Here is a 15,457-nt window from a genome sequence, read left to right on the forward strand (position 1 = left end):
CTATAATTTAGAACAAATAGTATAAAAAGCAGAAATACTATAATTTAGCAGAAATACTATGTTAGGCACAAATCCGATAAAAAGCAGAAATACTATAATTTAGCAGAAATACTATGTTAGGCACAAATCCTATGAAAAGCAGAAATAGTATGATTTAGCAGAAACACTGTATTTAGCACAAGTACCGAAAAGTACCAGAAATACTATGATTTAGCAGAATAGTAATAACTTATTGAAACACAAATGCACAGAGGGACACACAAACACAGGCTCTAATCCAGTCAACCAGTCTAACTATATTCAATTTAAATCCTACAATGACATGCTGCCAAATAAGGGCAGGGTCCTCTCTCTCCCACTAAACACACACACACACACACACACACACACACACACACACACACACACACACACACACACACACACAGGGAGAGAGCTGCCGAATTTAAATCCACCAATCAGAGTGGCTGTTTACGTTTTCCCGCCAAAACAGGTGCCTCTTTTTACACACGCAGCACAGAGATGCACAGGATTATTGCAGCCTATTTCTCATAGTGAGGACTCCCCTCAAACAAATGACCATAATTTCCAAACCGTAGGGGCTAGAGCGGTCATTCTTACACCGTTTTGTTCAGAAGAGATGGGGGAATCTTCCAGTGTTTACAATTTATCATTAAAATATGAATTATTAAAGATATTTGACTTGTAATGCACCATAACTGAGTAGAGCGAAGCAAAAACTGCCTTGACTTGCCCTCAAACAACGCTTTGTAACTCGAAATCTATTTGGAGTATCGATATCATTCTTTCACCGTAAGAGACAGCAGGCTTTGGTGAACAGTCATGGAAATTTTCAGGTCTCTGTGGAAATCCAAAAAAAAGTTATGACGAGAGAAAAAAGTGGTTCATTTACAGAGTTTTAAATCTGAAGAAATCTGAGCGAAGGACGAATTTCCTACCCTCAAACAAGTCCAACTCATTTCAGAACGGTAATAGGTGAGAAAGAAATTCTTGAATTGTGAGCGTCAGGGGTGTCTGAAGATATTCGGGGACAAGCCTCATGTCTTAAAGTCGCTTCGTTAAGGAGATATGACGATTCGAATATGCCTCTCATTACAGAAATCCAGCGATGATTTTGAACAAGCTCTCCATTGACTTTATATGGAGAGTTTTGAGACCTTGTGTTGGTCTGAGGAGATTTGCAAAAATTCTATAAATCCCACAACAATGATAGTGACATTTTCTGAAAGCCAGCAAAAATACCTACGTTTTGATGTATAATTTGTGGAAGTTGAGTGAAAATTGAGCAAGTAGCAAGAAGTTGTTCGGACATGAAGTGAAAATTGCAAAACCTTCAGTGGCACACTGGAAGCCAAGAGCATAGCAACCATAACAACGCATGTATTTTGTGAAAAATCACAATTTTGCAACTCAAAACTTTAAGAGGCATAAAAGTAAAACAGTAAAACATTTGAAAAAGCTGAATCATACCTGAATAGCCCAATAATTTGTGAACATTTTAAAGTTTGAATGGTTGTTCTAGGTGAAAATATGAGGAAGTAGTTAAGTTTCAAAAACAAGCAAATTTTAGCAGAATTGCAGAAGTTTCCCATTCATTTCAATGGGACAAATTAAAGGAAAAAAGCTTAATATTTTAAAAAGTATAATAGTTAAAAATAGCAAAAATCGTAGCGTAAATTAGCAGAAATAGCAGAATAGTTTAAAATTTGAACGGTGAAAATCGGCTGAAAATTGTGGAAGTAGTTAAGTGCCAAAAAGTGTACGGAAGCAACTAGAACTAGAAAAATTTGCATTTCCTGCGAAAATGCAGTGTGGATGCTTAAAGCTGAAGCTGTATGCAAAAAGTAGCTGAAAAAGCTGAAAAGTTGCAGAAATTGTAAAAACTTTGCAGAAGCAAAAGAAGTTTGCTAAAATGGAATAACTTAGCAGAACTGCAATATCTTAGAGGAAACATAATACTTGGCAGAAATACAATAGCATAGCAGAATTTAGCAGAAATATTGTAACTTACCAGAAACATGATAACTTCTCAAAAATACAAGAATTTAGGAGAAATAGTATAAGATAACAGAAAGAATATATTTAGCCAAAAATACTTAAACATTACAGAAACACTATGATTTAGAAAAATAGTACAACAGAGCAGAAATATTGTGATTTACCAGAGACACTGTGATGAACTATGAATATTGTAATTTTAAATTAAGACTATGTTTTAGCACAAATATTATAATTTGGCAGAAATACTATAATTTAGCAGAAATACTATATTAAGCACAAATCCTATAAAAAGCAGAAATGGTATGATTAAGCATAAATACTACATTTAGTAGAAATACTTTGTTTTAGCACAAATCCCATAAAAAGCAGAAATACTGTACTATGATTTAGTAGGAAGACTATAATTAATCAGAAATACTAAATTTAGCAGAAATACTATATTAAGCACAAATCCTATAAAAGCAGAAATAGTATATTAAGCACAAATCTTATAAAGTAGCAGAAATAGTATGATTTAGCACAATAGTAATAAGTTAAACAGAAAAATTGGAAAAGCAAAATGGACAGCTGAAAAAATGACAGCCACACAATTACAAATATGTACACATGAGGAAACACACATGCACAGAGACACACACACAAGATCCAATTCAGTCAACCAGTCTAAATATATTGAATTTGAATCTTACAATGAGATCATCCCATTAAAAGGCTTTCTCTCTCTCTCTCTCTCTCTCTCTGTCACACACACACACACACACACACACACACACACAGAGGGAGAGAGCTGCTGAATTTGAATCCACCAATCAGAGTGGCTGTTTACGTTTTCCCGCCAAAACAGGTGCATCTTTTTACACACGCAGCACAGAGAGACACAGGATTATTGCAGCCTATTTCTCATAGTGAGGACTCCCCTCAAACAAATGACCATAATTTCCTAACCGTAGGGGCTAGAACGGTCATTCTTACACCGTTTTGTTCAGAAGTGATTGGGGAATCTTCAAGTGTTGACAATTTATCATTAAAATATGAATTTTTAGAGATATATGACATGGATGACTTGTTGACTTAGAAGCCACGAATTCCCCAATATGCAAATTTGAATGCCTGAGGCCACATATATGATTGGCTGGCTGGGAAGCCGTGCAGGCCCTGATTTGTGGATTTGAATTCCTCAGCCCTCAGATATGATTGGCTGGCTTAGAAGCCATGAAGGCCCCAATATGCAAATTTGTATTCCTCAGACCACATATATGATTGGCTGGGAAACCGTGCAGGCCCTGATTTGAAAATTTGAATGTCTCAGTCCTCACAGAGGATTGGCTGCCTGGGGACCTGGCAGAAATATATAGAAATACTATGATTAAGCATAAATACTACATTTAGTAGAAATACTATGTTTTAGCACAAATATTATAAAAAGAAGAAAAACTATAATTTAGCAGAAATACTATATTAAGCACAAATCCTATAAAAAGCAGAAATACTATAATTTAGAACAAATAGTATAAAAAGCAGAAATACTATAATTTAGCAGAAATACTATGTTAAGCACAAATCCTATAAAAAGCAGAAATACTATAATTTAGCAGAAATACTATGTTAGGCACAAATCCTATAAAAAGCAGAAATACTATAATTTAGCAGAAATACTATATTAGGCATAAATCCTATGAAAAGCAGAAATAGTATGATTTAGCAGAAATACTGTATTTAGCACAAGTACCGAAAAGTACCAGAAATACTATGATTTAGCAGAATAGTAATAACTTATTGAAACACAAATGCACAGAGGGACACACAAACACAGGCTCTAATCCAGTCAACCAGTCTAACTATGTTCAATTTAAATCCTACAATGACATGCTGTCAAATAAGGGCAGGGTCCTCTCTCTCCCACTAAACACACACACACACACACACACACACACACACACACACACACACACACACACACACACACACACACACACACAGGGAGAGAGGACTAAGTTTCTAGGTCAGCCTGGGAGCTGCTGAATTTGAATCCACCAATCAGAGAGGCTGTTTACGTTTTCCCGCCAAAACAGGTGCATCTTTTTACACACGCAGCACAGAGACATAGACCTGCTTCTTTCAGTTTATTTCACATAGTGAGGATTCCCCTCAAACAAATGACCATAATTTCCTAACCATAGGGGCTAGAGCGGTCATTCTTACACCGTTTTGTTCAGAAGAGATGGGGGAATCTTCAAGTGTTGACAATTTATCATTAAAATATGAATTTTTAGAGATATATGACATGGATGACTTGTTGACTTAGAAGCCACGAATTCCCCAATATGCAAATTTGAATACCTGGAGCCCACATACATGATTGGCTGGCTGGGAAGCTGTGCAGGCCCTGATTTGTGGATTTGAATTCCTCAGCCCTCAGATATGATTGGCTGGCTTAGAAGCCATGAAGGCCCCAATATGCAAATTTGAATGCCTCAGGACACATATATGATTGGCTGGGAAGCCGTGCAGGCCCTGATTTGAAAATTTGAATTTCTCAGTCCTCACAGAGGATTGGCTGCCTGGGGACCTGGCAGATATATATATAGAAATACTATGATTAAGCATAAATACTACATTTAGTAGAAATACTATGTTTTAGCACAAATACTATAAAAAGCAGAAATACTATAATTTAGCAGAAATACTATATTAAGCACAAATCCTATAAAAAGCAGAAATACTATATTAGGTACAAATCCTATAAAAAGCAGAAATACTATATTAGGCACAAATCCTATAAAAAGCAGAAATACTATATTAGGCACGAATAGTATAAAAAGCAGAAATACTATAATTTAGCAGAAATACTATGTTTGGCACAAATCCTATAAAAATAATAAATACTATAATTTAGCAGAAATACTATATTAGGCACAAATCTTATGAAAAGCAGAAATAGTATGATTTAGCAGAAATACTGTATTTAGCACAAGTACCGAAAAGTACCAGAAATACTATGATTTAGCAGAATAGTAATAACTTACAAAATTACAAATATGGAGGCATATTGAAACACAAATGCACAGAGGGACACACAAACACAGGCTCTAATCCAGTCAACCAGTCTAACTATATTCAATTTAAATCCTACAATGACATGCTGCCAAATAAGGGCAGGGTCCTCTCTCTCCCACTAAACACACACACACACACACACACACACACACACAGAGGGAGAGAGCTGCCGAATTTAAATCCACCAATCAGAGTGGCTGTTTACGTTTTCCCGCCAAAACAGGTGCATCTTTTTACACACGCAGCAGCACAGAGAGGCACAGGATTATTGCAGCCTATTTCTCATAGTGAGGACTCCCCTCAAACAAATGACCATAATTTCCTAACCGTAGGGGCTAGAGCGGTCATTCTTACACTGTTTTGTTCAGAAGAGATGGGGGAATCTTCCAGTGTTAACAATTTATCATTAAAATGTGAATTTTTAGAGATATATGACATGGATGACTTGTTGACTTAGAAGCCACGAATTCCCCAATATGCAAATTTGAATGCCTGAGACCACATATATGATTGGCTGGCTGGGAAGCCGTGCAGGCCCTGATTTGTGGATTTGAATTCCTCAGCCCTCAGATATGATTGGCTGGCTTAGAAGCCATGAAGGCCCCAATATGCAAATTTGAATGCCTCAGGACACATATATGATTGGCTGGGAAGCCGTGCAGGCCCTGATTTGAAAATTTGAATTTCTCAGTCCTCACAGAGGATTGGCTGCATGGGGACCTGGCAGAAATATATAGAAATACTATGATAAAGCATAAATACTGCATTTAGTAGAAATACTATGTTTTAGCACAAATACTATAAAAAGCAGAAATACTATAATTTAGCAGAAATACTATATTAAGCACAAATCCTATAAAAAGCAGAAATAGGATGATTAAGCATAAACACTACATTTAGTAGAAATATTATGTTTGAGCAAAAATCCTATAAAAAGCAGAAATACTATATTAGGCACAAATCCCATAAAAAGCAGAAACAGTATGATTAAGCATAAATACTACATTTAGTAGAAATACTATGTTTTAGCACAAATAGTATAAAAAGCAGAAATATTGTAATTTAGCAGAAATACTATATTAGGCACAAATCTTATAAAATAGCAGAAATAGTATTATTTAGCACAATAGTAATAAGTTAAACAGAAAAATTGGAAAAGCAAAATGGACAGCTGAAAAAATGCTGAACATGCTGAGGGTCCCTCAAATATACTTGTTAAATGAAAAAATCAGCAAAAAAATGCACAGGGAGAGAGAAGTAAGTTTCTAGGTCAGCCTGGGAGCTGCTGAATTTGAATCCACCAATCAGAGAGCCTGTGTACTTTTTCCCGCCAAAACATGTGCCTCTTTTTACACACGCAGCACAGAGAGGCACAGGATTATTGCAGCCTATTTCTCATAGTGAGGACTCCCCTCAAACAAATGACCATAATTTCCAAACTGTAGGGGCTAGAGCGGTCATTCTTACACCGTTTTGTTCAGAAGAGATGGGGGAATCTTCCAGTGTTTACAATTTATCATTAAAATATGAATTATTAAAGATATTTGACTTCTAATGCACCATAACTGAGTAGAGCGAAGCAAAAACTGCCTTGACTTGCCCTCAAACAACGCTTTGTGACTTGAAATCTATGTGGAGTATCGATATCATTCTTTCACCGTAAGAGACAGCAGGCGTTGGTGAACAGTCATGGAAATTTTCAGGTCTCTGTGGAAATCCAACAAAAAGTTATGACGAGAGAAAAAAGTGGTTCATTTCCACAGTTTGAAATCTGAAGAAATCTGAGCGAAGGACGAATTTCCTACCCTCAAACAAGTCCAACTCATTTCAGAACGGTAATAGGTGAGAAAGAAATTCTTGAATTGTGAGCGTCAGGAGTGTCTGAAGATATACCGGGACAAGCCTCATGTCTTAAAGTCGCTTCGTTAAGGAGATATGACGATTCGAATATGCCTCTCATTACAGAAATGCAGCGGTGATTTTGAACAAGCTCTCCATTGACTTTATATGGAGAGTTTTGAGACCTTGTGTTGGTCTGAGGAGATTTGCCAAAATTCTATAAATCCCACAACAATGATAGTGACATGTTCTGAAAGCCAGCAAAAATACCTACGTTTTGATGTATAATTTGTGGAAGTTGAGTGAAAAATGAGCAAGTAGCAAGAAGTTGTTCGGACATGAAGAGAAGACTGCAAAAGCTTCAGTGTCACACTGGAAGCCAAGAGCATAGCAACCATAACAACGCATGTATTTTGTGAAAAATCACAATTTTGCAACTGAAAACTTTAAGAGGCATAAAAGTAAAACGGTAAAAGATTTGAAAAAGCTGAATCATACATAAATAGCCCAATAATTTGTGAACATTTTAAAGTTTGAATGGTTTTTCTAGGCGAAAGTATGAGGAAGTAGTTAAGTTTCAAAAACAAGCTAAATTTAACAGAATTGCAGAAGTTTGCAGAAGTTTCCCATTCATTTCAATGGGACAAATTAAAGGAAAAAAGCTTAATATTTTAAAAAGTATAATAGCAGAAAATACCAAAAGTCATAGCACACATTAGCAGAAATAGCAGAATAGTTTAAAATTTGAACGGTGAAAATAGCACAAAAATTGTGGAAGTAGTTAGCGGACGAAAAACGAGCAACTTGAAGAATAATAATAAAGAATAAAGAGAAACAGGAACTCAATAGTGTGGATGCTTAAAGCATCCACACAATAATAATAATAACTAGAAAAATTTGCATTTCCTGCGAAAATGCAGTGTGGATGCTTAAAGCTGAAGCTGTATGCAAAAAGTAGCTGAAAAAGCTGAAAAGTTGCAGAAATTGTAAAAACTTTGCAGAAGCAAAAGAAGTTTGCTAAAATGGAATAACTTAGCAGAACTGCAATATCTTAGAGGAAACATAATACTTGGCAGAAATACAATAGCATAGCAGAATTTAGCAGAAATATTGTAACTTACCAGAAACATGATAACTTCTCAAAAATACAAGAATTTAGGAGAAATAGTATAAGATAACAGAAAGAATATATTTAGCCAAAAATACTTAAACATTACAGAAACACTATGATTTAGAAAAATAGTACAACAGAGCAGAAATATTGTGATTTACCAGAGACACTGTGATGAACTATGAATATTGTAATTTTAAATTGAGACTATGTTTTAGCACAAATATTATAATTTGGCAGAAATACTATAATTTAGCAGAAATACTATATTAAGCACAAATCCTATAAAAAGCAGAAATGGTATGATTAAGCACAAATACTACATTTAGTAGAAATACTTTGTTTTAGCACAAATCCCATAAAAAGCAGAAATACTGTACTATGATTTAGTAGAAAAACTATAATTAATCAGAAATACTAAATTTAGCAGAAATACTATATTAAGCACAAATCTTATAAAAAGCAGAAATACTATATTAAGCACAAATCCTATAAAAGCAGAAATAGTATATTAAGCACAAATCTTATAAAATAGCAGAAATAGTGTGATTTAGCACAATAGTAATAAGTTAAACAGAAAAATTGGAAAAGCAAAATGGACAGCTGAAAAAATGCTGAACATGCTGAGGTTCCCTCAAATATACTTGTTAAATGACAAAAATCAGCAAAAAAATTTATGACTGCCACACAATTACAAATATGTACACATGAGGAAACACACATGCACAGAGAGACACACACAAGATCCAATTCAGTCAACCAGTCTAAATATATTGAATTTGAATCTTACAATGGGATCATCCCATTAAAAGGCTTTCTCTCTCTCTCTCTCTCTCTGTCACACACACACACACACACACACACACACACACACACACACACACACACACACACACACACACAGGGAGAGAGAAGTAAGTTTCTAGGTCAGCCTGGGAGCTGCTGAATTTGAATCCACCAATCAGAGAGGCTGTGCACTTTTCCCCACCAAAACAGGTGCATCTGTTTACACACGCAGCAGCACAGAGAGACACAGGATTTTTGCAGTCTATTTCTCATAGTGAGGACTCCCCTCAAACAAATGACCGTAATTTCCTAACCGTAGGGGCTAGAACGGTCATTCTTACACCGTTTTGTTCAGAAGAGATGGGGGAATCTTCAAGTGTTGACAATTTAATATTAAAATATGAATTTTTAGAGATATATGACATGGATGACTTGTTGACTTAGAAGCCACGAATTCCCCAATATGCAAATTTGAATGCCTGAGACCACATATGTGATTGGCTGGCTGGGAAGCCGTGCAGGCCCTGATTTGTGGATTTGAATTCCTCAGCCCTCAGATATGATTGGCTGGCTTAGAAGCCACGAAGGCCCCAATATGCAAATTTGAATGCCTCAGGACACTTATTTGATTGGCTGGGAAACTGTGCAGGCCCTGATTTGAAAATTTGAATGTCTCAGTCCTCACAGAGGATTGGCTGCCTGGGGACCTGGCAGAAATATATAGAAATACTATTATTAAGCATAAATACTACATTTAGTAGAAATACTATGTTTTAGCACAAATACTATAAAAAGAAGAAAAACTATAATTTAGCAGAAATACTATATTAAGCACAAATCCTATAAAAAGCAGAAATACTATAATTTAGAACAAATAGTATAAAAAGCAGAAATACTATAATTTAGCAGAAATACTATGTTAGGCACAAATCCTATAAAAAGCAGAAATACTATAATTTAGCAGAAATACTATGTTAGGCACAAATCCTATAAAAAGCAGAAATACTATAATTTAGCAGAAATACTATATTAGGCATAAATCCTATGAAAAGCAGAAATAGTATGATTTAGCAGAAATACTGTATTTAGCACAAGTACCGAAAAGTACCAGAAATACTATGATTTAGCAGAATAGTAATAACTTATTGAAACACAAATGCACAGAGGGACACACAAACACAGGCTCTAATCCAGTCAACCAGTCTAACTATGTTCAATTTAAATCCTACAATGACATGCTGCCAAATAAGGGCAGGGTCCTCTCTCTCCCACTAAACACACACACACACACACACACACACACACACACACACACAGGGAGAGAGGACTAAGTTTCTAGGTCAGCCTGGGAGCTGCTGAATTTGAATCCACCAATCAGAGAGGCTGTTTACGTTTTCCCGCCAAAACAGGTGCATCTTTTTACACACGCAGCACAGAGACATAGACCTGCTTCTTTCAGTTTATTTCACATAGTGAGGATTCCCCTCAAACAAATGACCATAATTTCCTAACCATAGGGGCTAGAGCGGTCATTCTTACACCGTTTTGTTCAGAAGAGATGGGGGAATCTTCAAGTGTTGACAATTTATCATTAAAATATGAATTTTTAGAGATATATGACATGGATGACTTGTTGACTTAGAAGCCACGAATTCCCCCAATATGCAAATTTGAATACCTGGAGCCCACATACATGATTGGCTGGCTGGGAAGCTGTGCAGGCCCTGATTTGTGGATTTGAATTCCTCAGCCCTCAGATATGATTGGCTGGCTTAGAAGCCATGAAGGCCCCAATATGCAAATTTGAATGCCTCAGGACACATATATGATTGGCTGGGAAACCGTGCAGGCCCTGATTTGAAAATTTGAATGTCTAAGTCCTCACAGAGGATTGGCTGCCTGGGGACCTGGCAGAAATATATAGAAATATATAGAAATACTATGATTAAGCATAAATACTACATTTAGTAGAAATACTATGTTTTAGCACAAATACTATAAAAAGCAGAAATACTATAATTTAGCAGAAATACTATATTAAGCACAAATCCTATAAAAAGCAGAAATAGGATGATTAAGCATAAACACTACATTTAGTAGAAATATTATGTTTGAGCAAAAATCCTATAAAAAGCAGAAATACTATATTAGGCACAAATCCCATAAAAAGCAGAAATAGTATGATTAAGCATAAATACTACATTTAGTAGAAATACTATGTTTTAGCACAAATAGTATAAAAAGCAGAAATACTGTAATTTAGCAGAAATACTATATTAGGCACAAATCTTATAAAATAGCAGAAACAGTATGATTTAGCACAATAGTAATCAGTTAAACAGAAAAATTGGAAAAGCAAAATGGACAGCTGAAAAAATGCTGAACATGCTGAGGGTCCCTCAAATATACTTGTTAAATGAAAAAATCAGCAAAAAAATGCACAGGGAGAGAGAAGTAAGTTTCTAGGTCAGCCTGGGAGCTGCTGAATTTGAATCCACCAATCAGAGAGCCTGTGTACTTTTTCCCGCCAAAACATGTGCCTCTTTTTACACACGCAGCACAGAGAGGCACAGGATTATTGCAGCCTATTTCTCATAGTGAGGACTCCCCTCAAACAAATGACCATAATTCCCAAACCGTAGGGGCTAGAGCGGTCATTCTTACACCGTTTTGTTCAGAAGAGATGGGGGAATCTTCCAGTGTTTACAATTTATCATTAAAATATGAATTATTAAAGATATTTGACTTCTAATGCACCATAACTGAGTAGAGCGAAGCAAAAACTGCCTTGACTTGCCCTCAAACAACGCTTTGTAACTCGAAATCTATTTGGAGTATCGATATCATTCTTTCACCGTAAGAGACAGAAGGCTTTGGTGAACAGTCATGGAAATTTTCAGGTCTCTGTGGAAATCCAAAAAAAAATTATGACGAGAGAAAAAAGTGGTTCATTTCCAGAGTTTTAAATCTGAAGAAATCTGAGCGAAGGACGAATTTCCTACCCTCAAACAAGTCCAACTCATTTCAGAACGGTAATAGGTGAGAAAGAAATTCTTGAATTGTGAGCGTCAGGGGTGTCTGAAGATATTCGGGGACAAGCCTCATGTCTTAAAGTCGCTTCGTTAAGGAGATATGACGATTCGAATATGCCTCTCATTACAGAAATCCAGCGATGATTTTGAACAAGCTCTCCATTGACTTTATATGGAGAGTTTTGAGACCTTGTGTTGGTCTGAGGAGATTTGCGAAAATTCTATAAATCCCACAACAATGATAGTGACATTTTCTGAAAGCCAGCAAAAATACCTACGTTTTGATGTATAATTTGTGGAAGTTGAGTGAAAATTGAGCAAGTAGCAAGAAGTTGTTCGGACATGAAGTGAAAATTGCAAAACCTTCAGTGACACACTGGAAGCCAAGAGCATAGCAACCATAACAACGCATGTATTTTGTGAAAAATCACAATTTTGCAACTCAAAACTTTAAGAGGCATAAAAGTAAAACAGTAAAACATTTGAAAAAGCTGAATCATACCTGAATAGCCCAATAATTTGTGAACAGTTTAAAGTTTGAATGGTTGTTCTAGGTGAAAATATGAGGAAGTAGTTAAGTTTCAAAAACAAGCAAATTTTAGCAGAATTGCAGAAGTTTCCCATTCATTTCAATGGGACAAATTAAAGGAAAAAAGCTTAATATTTTAAAAAGTATAATAGTTAAAAATAGCAAAAATCATAGCGTAAATTAGCAGAAATAGCAGAATAGTTTAAAATTTGAACGGTGAAAATCGGCTGAAAATTGTGGAAGTAGTTAAGTGCCAAAAAGTGTACGGAAGCAACTAGAATAATAACTAGAAAAATTTGCATTTCCTGCGAAAATGCAGTGTGGATGCTTAAAGCTCAAGCTGTATGCAAAAAGTAGCTGAAAAAGCTGAAAAGTTGCAGAAATTGTAAAAACTTTGCAGAAGCAAAAGAAGTTTGCTAAAATGGAATAACTTAGCAGAACTGCAATATCTTAGAGGAAACATAATACTTGGCAGAAATACAATAGCATAGCAGAATTTAGCAGAAATATTGTAACTTACCAGAAACATGATAACTTCTGAAAAATACAAGAATTTAGGAGAAATAGTATAAGATAACAGAAAGAATATATTTAGCCAAAAATACTTAAACATTACAGAAACACTATGATTTAGAAAAATAGTACAACAGAGCAGAAATATTGTGATTTACCAGAGACACTGTGATGAACTATGAATATTGTAATTTTAAATTAAGACTATGTTTTAGCACAAATATTATAATTTGGCAGAAATACTATAATTTAGCACAAATACTATAAAAAGCAGAAATACTATAATTTAGCAGAAATACTATATTAAGCACAAACCCTATAAAAAGCAGAAATACTGTACTATGATTTGGTAGAAAAAACTATAATTAATCAGAAATACTATATTTGGCAGAAATACGGTATTTGGCACAAATCTTATAAAATAGCAGAAATAGTATGATTTAGCACAATAGTAATAACTTAAACAGAAAAATTGGAAAAGCAAAAATGGACAGCTGAAAAAATGATGAACATGCTGAAGGTCCCTCAACTATCCTTGTTAAATGAAAAAAATCAGCAAAAAAATCTATAACAGCCACACAATCACAAATATGTACACATAAGAAAACACACATGCACAGAGAGACACACACACAAGATCCAATTCAGTAAACCAGTCTAAATATATTGAATTTGAATCTTAGAATGAGATCATCCCATTAAAAGCCTTTCTCTCTCTCTCTCTCTCTGTCACACACACACACACACACACACACACACACACACACACACACACACACACACACACACACACACACACACACACACACAGGGAGAGAAAAGTGAGTTTCTAGGTCAGCCTGGGAGCTGCTGAATTTGAATCCACCAATCAGACAGAGAGCCTGTGCACTCTTTCCCTCCAAAACAGGTGCATCCTTTTTACACACGCAGCACAGAGAGACACAGGATCATTGCAGTCTATTTCTCATAATGACGACTCCCCTCAAACAAATGACCATAATTTCCTAACCGTAGGAGCTAGAACGGTCATTCTTACACCGTTTTGTTCAGAAGAGATGGGGGAATCTTCAAGTGTTGACAATTTATCATTAAAATATGAATTTTTAGAGATATATGACACGGATGACTTGTTGACTTAGAAGCCACGAATTCCCCAATATGCAAATTTGAATACCTGGAGCCCACATACATGATTGGCTGGCTGGGAAGCTGTGCAGGCCCTGATTTGTGGATTTGAATTCCTCAGCCCTCAGATATGATTGGCTGGCTTAGAAGCCATGAAGTCCCCAATATGCAAATTTGAATGCCTCAGGACACATATATGATTGGCTGGGAAACCGTGCAGGACCTGATTTGAAAATTTGAATGTCTAAGTCCTCACAGAGGATTGGCTGCCTGGGGACCAGGCAGAAATATATAGAAATACTATGATTAAGCATAAATACTACATTTAGTAGAAATACTATGTTTTAGCACAAATCCTATAAAAAGCAGAAATACTATAATTTAGCAGAAATACCATATTAAGCACAAATCATATAAAAAGCAGAAATACTATATTAAGCACAAATTCTATAAAAAGCAGAAATACTATATTAAGCACAAATCTTATGAAATAGCAGAAACAGTATGATTTAGCACAATAGTAATAAGTTAAACAGAAAAATTGGAAAAGCAAAATGGACAGCTGAAAAAATGCTGAACATGCTGAGGGTCCCTCAAATATACTTGTTAAATGAAAAAATCAGCATAAAAATGCACAGGGAGAGAGAAGTAAGTTTCTAGGTCAGCCTGGGAGCTGGTGAATTTGAATCCACCAATCAGAGAGGCTGTGCACTTTTCCCCACCAAAACAGGTGCATCTGTTTACACACGCAGCAGCACAGAGAGACACAGGATTTTTGCAGTCTATTTCTCATAGTGACGACTCCCCTCAAACAAATGACCGTAATTTCCTAACCGTAGGAGCTAGAACGGTCATTCTTACACCGTTTTGTTCAGAAGAGATGGGGGAATCTTCAAGTGTTGACAATTTAATATTAAAATATGAATTTTTAGAGATATATGACATGGATGACTTGTTGACTTAGAAGCCACGAATTCCCCAATATGCAAATTTGAATGCCTGAGACCACATATGTGATTGGCTGGCTGGGAAGCCGTGCAGGCCCTGATTTGTGGATTTGAATTCCTCAGCCCTCAGATATGATTGGCTGGCTTAGAAGCCACGAAGGCCCCAATATGCAAATTTGAATGCCTCAGGACACTTATTTGATTGGCTGGGAAACTGTGCAGGCCCTGATTTGAAAATTTGAATGTCTAAGTCCTCACAGAGGATTGGCTGCCTGGGGACCTGGCAGAAATATATAGAAATACTATTATTAAGCATAAATACTACATTTAGTAGAAATACTATGTTTTAGCACAAATCCTATAAAAAGAAGAAAAACTATAATTTAGCAGAAATACTATATTAAGCACAAATCCTATAAAAAGCAGAAATACTATAATTTAGCAGAAATACTATGTTAGGCACAAATCCTATAAAAAGCAGAAATACTATAATTTA

The sequence above is a fragment of the Rhamphochromis longiceps genome, linkage group LG23 (genome assembly GCF_057381845.1).
Source record: "Rhamphochromis longiceps isolate RC_006_pf linkage group LG23, R_longiceps_female_GT1.1, whole genome shotgun sequence".
NCBI lineage: Eukaryota > Metazoa > Chordata > Actinopteri > Cichliformes > Cichlidae > Rhamphochromis > Rhamphochromis longiceps.